This window comes from Hyperolius riggenbachi, chromosome 2, assembly GCF_040937935.1.
Source record: "Hyperolius riggenbachi isolate aHypRig1 chromosome 2, aHypRig1.pri, whole genome shotgun sequence".
NCBI lineage: Eukaryota > Metazoa > Chordata > Amphibia > Anura > Hyperoliidae > Hyperolius > Hyperolius riggenbachi.
This window is the reverse complement of record NC_090647.1, coordinates 428721043-428734212: the sequence shown is the minus strand read 5'-3', so window position 1 is coordinate 428734212 and position 13170 is coordinate 428721043. Positions and strand designations below refer to the sequence as shown.

The 13170-nt window shown below is 43.2% G+C and overlaps 1 protein-coding gene across 1 annotated transcript in view; it reads right to left on the bottom strand.

The window, feature by feature from the left end:
• Nucleotides 1–12314, bottom strand: part of MXRA5 (matrix remodeling associated 5) — an 86562-nt gene extending 74248 nt beyond the window's left edge. The window contains exon 1 of the mRNA XM_068269917.1: nt 11983–12314. The gene's annotated coding sequence lies outside the window, so the exon portion shown is untranslated. The remainder of the gene's footprint in view (nt 1–11982) is intronic.
• Between the last annotated feature and the right edge of the window lie 856 nt (nt 12315–13170).

Below are 13170 nucleotides of genomic sequence, written 5' to 3'. Positions count from 1 at the left end.
TTGGACAGAAAATTTGTAACCAGACACCTTTTTTGTCAAACGCAGCAAGGGCGGCTGGCAGATGTTTTGGTAAGTCATATGCTCATAAAGGAAGTAGAGCCAACCACTAAACCTCTCCCATCAATCAGTTTTCCAAATTGCTACAAGTAGCAAAGGACTGCAGCTGGGGGAAGAATTGTAAGATTAAAAAAATGATGGAATTGCAAAGCTCTCATGAAGTCTCATATATCCTGTATGTGTTCAGCCAGTACTAGATTGGATCTCCATCCCAACATTAAGGGCTGGTTTACATTGAACACTTAAAAACTGATACATTTTATCAGTTGCAGTATAAAAAAAGCTTTCAGTTGAAATGTGTAGATGTTAACTGACCCATAGGGAAACATGGACATTAACTTATCTTGTGCTGTGCATCGGTTGTTAGCTGAGAGCAAATGATTCATTGTAAACCAGCCCTATCCCATCTAGCACAGAATATGGCTTTACAGATTAAAGAGAACCTGAACTGAAAATAAAAAGTCAAAATAACCATACACAGGTCATACTTACCTCCCGTATAGTCTACTCCTCAATCTCTTTCTCCTCTCATGGGTCCCATTTGTCCACTGTGATCAATGGAATTCTCCATCTTCCATTTTAAAAATGGCCATTACCCCATAACAGCTTCCTGGTCAGCACACTGTTAAACTGTAAAATCACCCACTTGAGCCATAGGGAAACATGGACATTACCTTGCACATACAGTAGTAAATGACAGCTGCTGATATATAACTGACAGCAACTGGTATATTTCAGTTCTGACAAAATATTGATCACGGTAAAAAGACAATGGTGAGCTTCTGAGAGGAACAGACGGTGGCGTTAGTATGTTACATAGTTACATAGTTATTTGGGTTGAAAAAAGACACACGTCCATCGAGTTCAACCAGAGAAGTAAAACACCAGCCTGCTCCCTCACATATCCCTGTTGATCCAGAGGAAGGCAAAAAACCCTTACAAGGCATGGTCCAATTAGCCCCAAAAGGGAAAAAATTCCTTCCTGACTCCAGATGGCAATCAGATTAAATCCCTGGATCAACATCATTGGGCATTACCTAGTAATTGTAGCCATGGATGTCTTTCAACGCAAGGAAAGCATCTAAGACCCCTTTAAATGCTGGTATAGAATTTGCCATAACTACTTCCTGTGGCAATGCATTCCACATCTTAATCACTCTTACTGTAAAGAACCCTTTCCTAAATAAATGGCTAAAACATTTTTCCTCCATGCGCAGATCATGTCCTCTAGTCCTTTGAGAAGGCCTAGGGACAAAAAGCACATCCGCCAAGCTTTTGTATTGCTCTCTAATGTATTTATACATGTGTAATAGAACGCGGAAAAGCCGCCACGTGTACTGGCAGCAAGGCGGCTGATTCCGCGTCCAGTGCGGCGGTTTGCACGCATAAGCGTGCGCCTGGTGTGGCTGGGTCTGTTAGTTCACACAGGTTGAGGAATACGCGCGTGCGCGCTGAGAGGCAGAACCTTTTTGACAATCGAGGAGGGATCAGCTGACCAGGTTGGTCAGCTGACCTCAGAGCAAGTGGCTATTGGTTGATCACTGATGGGTGGCGCCGGAGAGTGCCGCTCTATATAAAGTTACTTCTGGTCAGTCTCAGGTTGTCTGCCGTTGCGAACACTTATGTGAAAGCACTCAGACCATAGTCAGATCCTACAGTGTGTTAGAACCAGGAGGACCTGGGAATTCACACTGAGCCAGATTACTTCTGTGTTATCATTGTGTTATACTTCAAACTAGTTCCAGGGTGTTGAGACCACAGACCTCACACCCAAGACTAGGTATTCTGTGTTATCATTGTGTTATACTTCAGACTAGTTCCAGGGTGTTGAGACCACGGACCTCACACCCAAGACTAGGGATTCTGTGTTATCATTGTGTTATACTTCAGACTAGTTCCAGGGTGTTGAGACCACGGACCTCACACCCAAGACTAGGGATTCTGTGTTATCATTGTGTTATACTTCAGACTAGTTCCAGGGTGTCGAGACCACGGACCTCACACCCAAGACTAGGGATACTGTGTACCATCATATTATACTCCAGACTAGTTCCAGGGTGTTGAGACCACGGACCTCACACCCAAGACTAGGCATTATCTGATTATCTGTTGCCGACCTGGCTTGCCCGACCTTGAGAGCTATCTCTCTCCTTTAAGAGATAGTCTCCAGATCTACTAGTGACATCCACCTTCCAGGTGTCACTCAGTCAGGTCCTTCCTACTTTCAGCCTGGGGCTCCACCCCTTTAGAGGTCCCAGGCTGCTGGAAGGTTTTGGCACTTCCCAGAGGGCGGTATCACCCATACTGCCAAAGACCACCTGCTCCTCGGGTGGTCCAACTCAAAGTCATTACTGTTGCACCAAACACTCACACTATATAGGTGTCCAGAGGTTAGTTATACTTGGATTATCGGTGATTCTGCAGATCATCAATAATCAAGTATATATCTGTATTCTTGGTGATACTGCAGATCACCAATAATCAGATTCTCTCTGTGTGCTGACACCGATCGTTACAACATGTTAATAAGATCCCCTCTAAGGCGTCTTTTCTCTAGACTAAATAAACCCAGTTTGTCTAACCTTTCTTGGTAAGTGAGACCTTCCATCCCATGTATCAATTTTGTTGCTCGTCTCTGCACCTGCTCTAAAACTGCAATATCTTTCCTGTAATGTGGGGCCCAGAACTGAATTCCATATTCCAGATGTGGACTTACTAGAGTTAAACAGGGGCAATATTATGCTAGCATCTCGAGTTTTTATTTCCCTTTTAATGCATCCCAAAATTTTCTTAGCTTTAGCTGCAGCGGCTTGGCATTGAGTACAATTATTTAACTTGTTGTCGATGAGTACTCCTAAGTCTTTCTCCAAGATTGATGTCCCCAACTGTATCCCATTTATTTTGTATGGTGCTAGACCATTGCTACGACCAAAATGCATGACTTTACATTTTTCAACATTGAATTTCATCTGCCATTTATGTGCCCATATAGCCATCCTATCCAGACTCTGTTGCAATATGTCCCTATCTTCCTGAGAGTTGATGATTCTGCACAATTTTGTATCATCTGCAAAAATAGCAACATTGCTTACTACTGCATCTACTAGGTCATTAATAAATAAATTGACCAAAACAAACAATACCAAGCACTAGGAAATATATTATGGACTGTAAATACCCTAGATCAGGGGAGCCTCACAGTTGTAAAACGCATCCACAAATCCCAATAAATCCACTGAAGTCTCCAAATAACAATCACTATTTATTGTTTATTGCATACAAAACCCCCATTAACCCACTAAAAAGAGCAGCCTATGATGTATATTGCACCAAATATACAGCCGGCATGTGTCACACAGACCGCACACATCACACACACCCATGCAAACCGTCCTTGTAACTCCCGGGAGTGATGGAAACCACCATCATCAATCCTTTGATCAAGAGGCCTGCTGGGAAGTGTAATTCAGTGACTTCTCTTCATTGGATATGCTGGAAACATTTTAACAAAGTTCAATGTCCTGCATCCAAGTGCTCTGGGCTAAGCACCTAACAATGATACAGTTCATATCAGCAAGACAGGCGGCCAGAGAAGCTTAAAGCATAAGCAGAGCAAGCAGGCAGACACACCACAGCGTATACAAGAGGGCTCTCACCACCTCCTGTCAGTGATCCACGGTACCCCGGAGGGCTCTCACCACCTCCACAGGGCCACCACCGCGATGGTAATCACTTGATCGGCATCCACACTGCCACTTTCGCGCTAAGAAGAACTGTGCCCACTTGCTGATCGCCGCCACCGCCGTTACTGGTATCCAGTTCCACGCTGTCTCCACACGTGTGCAGTCGTGACGTCACCACGCTGCTCTCGAGCCGTGACTAGTATTGCTCGCCTATCCGCACTTAAGGTGCAGCCCATCCCTGCTGTAGAACCTGTAGCCGACTGCAAAGTCTGCCCAGTTCTCCAGGAACCCAAACTCCTCCTGCCTACACCAATTTCTCAGCCACTTATTTAACTCCCTAAGCTCCCTCTGTCTCTCAGATGTAGCACGTGGCACTGGCAGTATTTCAGAAAACACCACCTTGGAGGTCTTTGCTTTAAGTTTATCTCCAAGTACCTGAAAATCATTTTTGAGGACCTTCCATCTCCCACTAACTTTGTCATTGGTGCCAATGTGTACCATGACAGCCGGGTCTTCCCAGCCCCACCCAATAATCTGTCACTTCTTTCCGCTACATGCCGAACCCGAGCACCGGGAGACAACAAACTGTACGGCATTCACGGTTTCTTCGACAGATTACCCTATCTGTGTGCCTAATAATTGAATCCCCTTCCACCAGTATCTGTCTAGCTCTAGCTGCACTCCTATTCCCTTTCTCATTGCAGCAGTCTGCCCCTTGGTTGTTAAGGGGCACATCCTGCTGCAGCATTGCTACTCCAGAATCATCCTCCCCAATATTATGCAAATAAGCATACTTATTAGGAAGGGACAACTTGGGACTAGCCTCCCTGCCACTTTACCCCCTAACCCTTCTAACTGTGACCCAACTAGTGGCTACTTCTGCTTCTTGCTCCGGCTGTACTCCGCCCACCTAATATTCATTTGCAGCTACATCGTGTGTTTATTTTAAATAATTTTACTTGCTTCAGGTTCCCTTTAAATATCACTATGGCCAATAAAATCAAATTACTTCCCTAGTCGCATGCTTTAAATTATGCATACAAGCAAGCAGTGATGTCACATTTGTCTTGCATGCATGCACTATTCTTAAAATATAGGATGTGATGCTGTGGAGGAGTCAGTTATGATCTAAAAGACTTGTAAGGGGAGGGACTTTCTTGCCCCCATTTACTTAGAAAATCACCATACTAGTGTATTATCTGTGCCATATGGTGGGACAAGTCTACAAATAGTCTTCCTTTACAGTGCCAAGAAGAAATTTCTTTGTAGTTTCAATAAAAAAAAAAATAATAAAAAAATTGTTTTCACCTGAGTCCAGTCGATGTTGAGGCATATTGTAAAAAAAATTGGCATATTCTAAAAAAAATAAAAAAAAATACTGTTGCATTGCCAGTTTTGTCATCTACACCTGGAGACTATTAGATGGCAAAACCGCCGTCTATTTATACGGTACAGTGCTGCGATCTATGGCAGCGCTGTACAGGGGACAGCCATGTCACTCAGCTGTCCCCTCCAGAGGCACAAAGGTGATCCGCTGTCATAGGCTGATGCCTAAAAAACAAAACAAATAAATAAACAAATAAACACAGGAGCAGGGATCAGACCCCACCAACAGAAATCTCTGTTGGTGGGGAGAAAAGTGTGTGTGTGTGGGGGGGGGGGGGGGGGGGGGGATCACTTGTGTGCTGAGTGTACAGCCCTGAAATGAAGCCTTAAAGCTGCAGTGGCCTAATTGGTAAAAAAATGGCTTGGTCACTAGGGGTGTTTAACATTGCGGTCCTTAAGTGCTTAAGAAGATAACTGTCATCTTCTGCTTAGTAACCAAGCAGCTCGGCTTGACCCAAACCCCTGGATGAAGCCCTCCTACTAAAATGCGATGCTTGGCGTGATCTGCCTTCTTAAAACAGAAGTAAACTTGCAATAATTCAACTTTAAGGCCCCGTTCACACTGCAAGCGTTTCCAGTCGCGTTTTGGAAACGCGTGCAGGTGGCCGACACGCACGACATCAGACATTGCATAGAGTGCAATGTCTGATGTTCACACTGCATGCGTTCCGGACCTGTGTGGTCCGGGAACGCATGCTGCACGCACTTTTTGTAAAAACGCGTGGCTGTCCCATTCACTTTTCAGTGATGGGATCAGCCACGCAACGCACACAAACGCGGATGGCGTGCGTTCGTACGCGTTGCGTTCCGCACGCATGGCCATCCGCGTTTGTGATGTGAACGGGGCCTAAGTTAACATTTGTGGTCACCCATTTGTGGTTACTGAATATGCAAATTATTATCTTCTACTTAAACGATTTGATTAGCACGCTGCAATTGAAAAAGTACTGATAAGTAGGTGAAAAAGTACTGGCAAAGTTATTCTGAGTATTTTCTTGCTTGCTGGTGGCTTAAAGGGGATTTTATTTATAGGACAAGAAATATCACCTAGGAGAAAACTTAGAGGAAAAAGTGAATTGGATCAGACCCCATTTCCGTGGCTGTAGCTATTCCACACTGAGAGAGGAAAAATAAGCCGAACAATTGGACAGTAATCTGTAGTACTGGTAAGTTATTAAGGGATATACAAATCTTATTTTGAATAGTTTTTGCTTCCTGGGGACTAAAGGGATATTTTATCCATAAGGTGTGAAAAAAACTTCTGTGAGAAAACCCAGGAAAGAACAGATTCAGAAAAAATGTACATACCTAAGGGCCTGTTTCCACTACACACAGATTGGGTGCAGAATGGATGCAGAAAAACTGACTCCAATGAATGCCTATGTTTCCACTAAACGCAATTTTTCTGATGCAGATTTTCTCATAGGCATTCATTGGAGTCTGTTTTTCTGCATCCATTCTGCATTCAATCTGCGTGTAGTGGAAACAGGCCCTAACTTTTTCAGAGAAGTTTTCTCTTTGCTAAACAAAATGTAAAAGTCAGTCTGCAGTCCTTAAGTATGTTTATACAATTTAAGGTCTCAGCTTGTACAGTTGTTGTTATGATAATAAAAGGTAACAGCCTAGTCCTTGCTTAGACACAGTGACAGCTGTGGCATTTGGTGCAGAGCTTTCAGTTGTACAAACTCTATGAATAGCATCATCAGAGAAAGTAAACAGTATGCCATTCATGGGGTCATTAGTTAATTAGGGTGAAAGAAGACACATTTCCATCAAGTTCATCCTGCTACAAAACTAATCAGTGCTTCCTAGGCACTAACTTTGTGCTAGAGAGCTTCATTTGATGAAAAATGCTGGTTTCCATAACTGCATGCTGTCACATTGTGCCTGACTCTGTATTGCTGATTAGTGCTATTATACCAATGCCTAGTCCTAATGTTCTATCTAGATCTCTTTTAGTGTAGTAAAGCTATGTTCAGTGCAATCACCCAGTCATGCCTTTTTGATTTTGTTGAAAGAAACTGCACATGATTAGATGCCCCATCTGCGTTCACCCTACAGTCCCCAATAATGTGAACCACCCACTGTGTTCCCTCCTTCCAGAGACTCTACTGTAATTCACACAAGGGAGCTTTGGGGTAGAACTTAGGGCAGATAAAAACTATTTTTGTGCTCAAAATAATCACAATAATAATAACGTTGGCAAACGCCCTACAGATCAATTTGAGTTGTGTTTATAGCCCTTCCTTGACACAAGTAAGAACTCAGTGTGGACATTTTGTGTTTATACTTACCTTTTTGGTACCAGGAACCTGTTTTGTCCATGATAAAAAAGGACCCAACACACAAAACGATAGCTTTTATAGTTGTCTACATGCTTTTGTTTTTTATTCTGCCAGAAAGCAAATTAGAGGAACTTAAAGAGAACCCGAGGTGGCCTTGTATTACGTAAGTGGGGCACAGAGGCTGGTTGGTCACACTAACACCAGCCTCTGTTGCCCCATCGTGTGTGTCAAAGACCCCCCTGCTCGCCGCTAAACTCCCCGCAGTGCTGGCGACACGCAGCGCGTCGCCAGCACAATGTTTACTCTAGCGCTGTCTGTCAGCGCCGCTCCCACGCCTCCTCCGCATCGCTGCTACCCGCCCTCGTCCCTTTCCTCCAATCAGCGGGAGGGAAGGGACGAGGGCGGGTAGCGGCGATGCGGCGGAGCGGCGCTGACAGACAGCGCTAGAGTAAACATTGTGCTGGCGACACGCTGCGTGTCGCCAGCTCTGCGGGGGTATAGCGGCGAGCAGGGGGGTCTTTGACACACACGATGGGGCAACAGAGGCTGGTGTTAGTGTGACCAACCAGCCTCTGTGCCCCACTTACGTAATACAAGGCCACCTCGGGTTCTCTTTAAAGAGAATTTGTATTGTTAAAATCACACAAAAAGTAAACATACCAGTGTGTTAGGGGACATCTCTTATTCCCCTCTGTCACAATTTCACCCGTCCCCGCCGCATTAAAAGTGTTTAAAAACAGTTTTTAAAAGTTTGTTTATAAACAAACAAAATGGCCACCAGAGCCGGAAGTAGGTTGATATACAGTATGTCCACACATAGAAAATACATCCATACATAAGCAGGCTGTATACAGCCTTCCTTTTGAATCTCAATAGATAATTTGTGTGTTTACCCCCTGCAGCTCTCACCCACTGAAGAGTGACAGGCTGATTGTTTCTTCCTGCAGACAGCTCTGCCCGGTGTCTGTAATTCCTCAGCATGTGGCAGCCCAGGCAGCCAGCTCCTTTCACAGCCTAACAGAGGATGATTTATCCAGCTTGTAAAAGATAAGAAAGCAGAGAGGCTGCCTAATGTAAATAACACCCACGGGAGTGTGCATAGAGGGGGTGTGCATAACAGATCAACAACACTAAAGAGTTGGCAGCCTTCCAGACACAGGGCGACAAATCCGACGGGAGAAAGATAAGTTGATTTATTACAGAGACAGTGATAGCAGAAAGTGCTGCAGTAAGCCAGAGCACATTAGAATAGGTTTAGGAACTTGTAGGATGGTAGAAAACAGGATGACATTTTTGTTACTGAGTCTCTTTAACCAGAACTTTGTTCAGAACTAATCAGCTAGCAAGTGTTGAGCAGCTGCCAAATCTGATAACCCATATGCAAAGTTCAGCTTCTGCCCAGTTATTGTGGTTTCGGTACAAAAAGAAATTGTGCATTGAAAATTTGAAAGTTCAACTGTAGAATTCATAAGAGTTGGTGAATGTATGCAGGCCCGGCCCTAGCCCATTTGCCGCCTGAGGCAAGCTTTAAAGAAATCGCCGCCTGCTACGCCGCAGGAAGTGACGTCAGTGGAGCGCACGCTGGAACGAGGAAGAGGTGAGGGATCCCCGCCCGTTGCCTCTTATAGCTGCAGCCAGCGTGTGCCGCCCCCCCAGAAGTGCCGCCTGAGGCAAACGTTTCACCCCGCCTCATGGGCGGGCCGGCCCTGCATGTATGAACTCTATCGGTAGGTGGCTGTTAACTAATTAAGCGATAGTGGTAGACATAGTTCACAGTACCGTCCCATACCGATACACATTTTAATCAGAATTAGGAGAGATATGAAGGCTGCCATTTCTCTTTTTTGGGGGGGGGGGGGGAGGAGGGGTGGAGTGTTAAGATGCTGGGGTTTGTTTAACAGTATTAGTCACACCCCTGCATCATATCTTAAGCATCAGAACTTTCCATACTCATTCTGAGTAATTGGTCCATAAGACTTTGAAAACAAGAGATCAAAAAAGAAGTCAGCAATATAACACCCTCTATATTCCGCTCACTTCCTTGCTGCCATTTCCCACATGCAGGGGTACCCACTACCCAGCGATGCACACTGCTTGCTGGTGTGCGACATTGCATTTCCTACACTGCGCCACTCTAGCTAAAAGCATTAGCACAGTTATGAAGGTGGGGCCCAGGCAAGTAGAAAGAGGGTGGTGCACAACACTCTGCAGTACTAGTGATGTGAACAAGCTCAAAGTTCCAAAACTGCCTGAAGCTGAAATCGCACCTCTTTGCAAGCCTGGAATATGTACTCTTGTACTGTGGAGTTCAGACTGCCTCAAAACTTACCATCTCGCTTCATAAGTAATTACTTGCACAAAGCAGAGCCTGTTACTCAGTTTCACCATTTAAACTAATCTCTTGGCTGGCAGCAGACCTAGACACTCCTATATCACTATCTCTGCAAATGATTCAATTATGTAGCTGTCATTTACATACACATTTTACATGTTTAGACATAAGTATAATAAGAATAGGGTTTTCTGCTGACTCCAGCAATATGTAAAGCTGAACTGAAGTTACTGCCTTTTTTAACAATGATGGGGTTTCTCTTTAATTTCAAGTTTAGGCTTTCATCTTCTTAGGACTCACACTCATATGGGTATCACATTATTATTATTTAGCATCTTATATAGCGCTGACATCTTCTGCAGCGTTTTACACAGTAGTCTTGTTACTACTAACTGTCCCTCAGAAGGGCTCACAATCTAATTCCTAACATAGTCATATGTTCACTTTTAGGCCATCTAGGGACAGCTTTGGGGAAGCCAGATAACATATCTACGTTTTTTTGGGATGTGGGAGGAAACCAGAATGCATGGAGGAAACCCAAATGGCCATGTCCGCAGCGCATTTGTACTACAAGCATTTGTACTTTGTAGTAGGAAGTCAGCCTTATCCCTGCCTACGTACCCACACCTAAAACGATAGACATAGGAAAGAATCTGTAATGGCCGGTTCACATTGGTATAAAAACAGTTAGCGGAACAAAACTGACCAGAAACTAACAAACGTGAATGGATCTCATGTTAATCAATGGGATTCATTCACATTACTCCATTCAAACAGATCCGTTTGACCCATTTGGTGAAATGGAGCGCAAGTTTTTCTGGGTGGATGAATGTGTCGCATTGACTGATCGCCAATGGAATGGAGGGTCAGAGATGAAAAACGCTTGCCCTTTGATGAATCAGTAGTTGCACTGATCAGTTTTTGATCCATGCAGTGTGAAGCACAAGTAAGAGAGAGATCACTTAGGAATATATACTTAATGCCTCTTTGATAGATATCACAGTAAATTATCCATATCTCACCTAAGGCATACAAAGTATTGGCAACACATCAGAAATAAAGTGTTTCCTAATCTTTGCTGCGGGCCCCTGAAAACACACGCATGCTGCAGATTTCCTGAAACTCTACAAACTCTGGCTTCTATGTGGAGTTCAAGTTCCATGATTACAAAAGCTGAGGTCTGATCACCTTGCACATAGGTGCTGTCATCTTTTCCTCCTCCCCTCCTGACAGATCTAGGAGGCGTTTGATTTAATACACTGAGAGGCGGAACTATTTGGCCAGAGTTTCCTGACAGTTTTCCAACTGAGCAGAATACAGCAACATATTGATATGCTGATGACTTAACCAGCTACACAAGCAGCAGAGGAAGTTTTTTCTCCTTCTGTCCCATTTTATTGTCCCATTTCTCTGTCTGGAAGAAGTCAGTGTAGAGATGGACACACCTGCCCCCTGCCTGCCATCTCCCTCAGTGACACATGACTCCCATTAGCAAACTCTGCTACTTAACAGGGGCTCTAATGAACTTTATTAACCCTTCCTTGCTATCCAGTGACTAGCTTATCCAACCAAAGAGGAGAGGCAGAAGAAGGAAAAGGAATACATAACAAATGACCTTAACTTTCCAGTGTATTCATTAACCTGTCTTAATAAATTTAAACAGTTTGGCAGCGTTACAGTTAGTAAAACTGACAGCATAACTCATTGCAAAGAGCACTGCTGTAATTTATCACCTTGCAGTCATTCAGAATGCAGGTCTCATAAATTTGCAACGGGCAAGCTAAAACCCATTCGATTCTGACTGCTTTCTGGGAGTCATAATAAGTCACCGTACATGAATTATTTTTTTGTGTGCAATTACTGCTATTATTTATTCGTGATATTACCATACAGCTATTAATAATAAATACATGTTAAAAATATCATTTCCCAGTTTGTTTAACCTGTAGAATAAACATAAACAGCAGCAACAATTTCATAAATAACACCTATTAATACAAATATAAAACAATGAAATATTAACTGTGCTTTTATAAAGCATTATACATCACACATAATAGTCTTAATTACACAGGTGTACACAGAAAAAGTATCAAAGGAAATTTAATTTCACTATCATAATTCCACTATTATTACATTCACAGCCAGGTATGTTTTCATTCAGTAAAACATGAATATACTATAAATCAGCACAATGAATATAATAAAGAAATGTTAGACAAGAAATATGACACTTTACCTCGATGGTGGCAATTCTGTCACACAAGCCTGTCACAGTCCATCTTCTATAGGCTGATAATAAAATCAGTAAATGGGCTTTTAAAAGTTTATGAGTGTGTAAAGTATCACCCTTTGCTGATATAGGTTCAGTTCTGCAGACTCTGTGCTGTCACTGTATCCACATGGAATAACTGCAGGGGGATGATAAGTAGAGACACAACCACATATCCATTGAAAATCAATTCAGCAGAACCATTCCATCATCTAGAACATGAGTACTCCCAGTAAACAGACAAGTTTGATTTGGTACTTGAGAACATTAGAAAGTCACTGTGAGAAGTCTAAAGCAGAATTTCATTTCCCAATTGCATAGCATCCATTTACAACGAAGCAGAAAAAAAGAGCAGTGATCCAAGATAGTAGTGAATAACCAATGCTGGAAGCATGAACCTTAAAATAAGGACGGGTGCTGCTCCCTCCTTCTTTTGTGGAGTGTTTAGAGAGGAGGGAGCTGCTATGCTTTGAGCTCTGTGGTGGGCGTCTCTGTGCTCCTGGTTAGGACCTGATGCAAAGTAAAGGAAGGCTGGTGGATGCTGGAAGAAGTTGCATTAACTTTTTTTTTTTTTTGCTTTTAACTGACTGATGATGTAGAAGGGCTGAATGCAGTAGACGACATAAACTCCCCCAGGCAAGGAGACAACTGCAGTGCAAACATATCATGCTATAAGCAGTGAATATGTGCAAACAGTCAACTTAAACATCTGCTTAAGAAGAAATCCCTCATTGTTTGCAAGTAAAGAGATCTGCAAATAATCAGATCATAGCTTCCCTGTCCTCAAAGGCTGCTGTGTTACACCCATACTTTGTGCACCATTCCTGACACTGACGTCCAGCTGAAACTTGAACGTTATTGACAGTAGTTTACAGTAGGAGCTCAAACATTGTGTCACCTCTTAGTTTAACAGCATGTTTTCCCTAGGTTGTAGTGAAACCAAAATGTGTTGCAGTCAAAGAGGGGGAAGGGAGGAGGGGATAAAAATCACTTTTATAATACTGGCCACATGTGGAGGTTTTAAGGATCTGATGATAAAAGTTTTTACAGTCTCTGAAAAATAGTAATATGTATGTGATTTGATCTTTCTAAGGGCTGGTACACACCATGCAAATTTCCCATTAGATCGACTGGCAGTTTTCCATTGTTCTATAA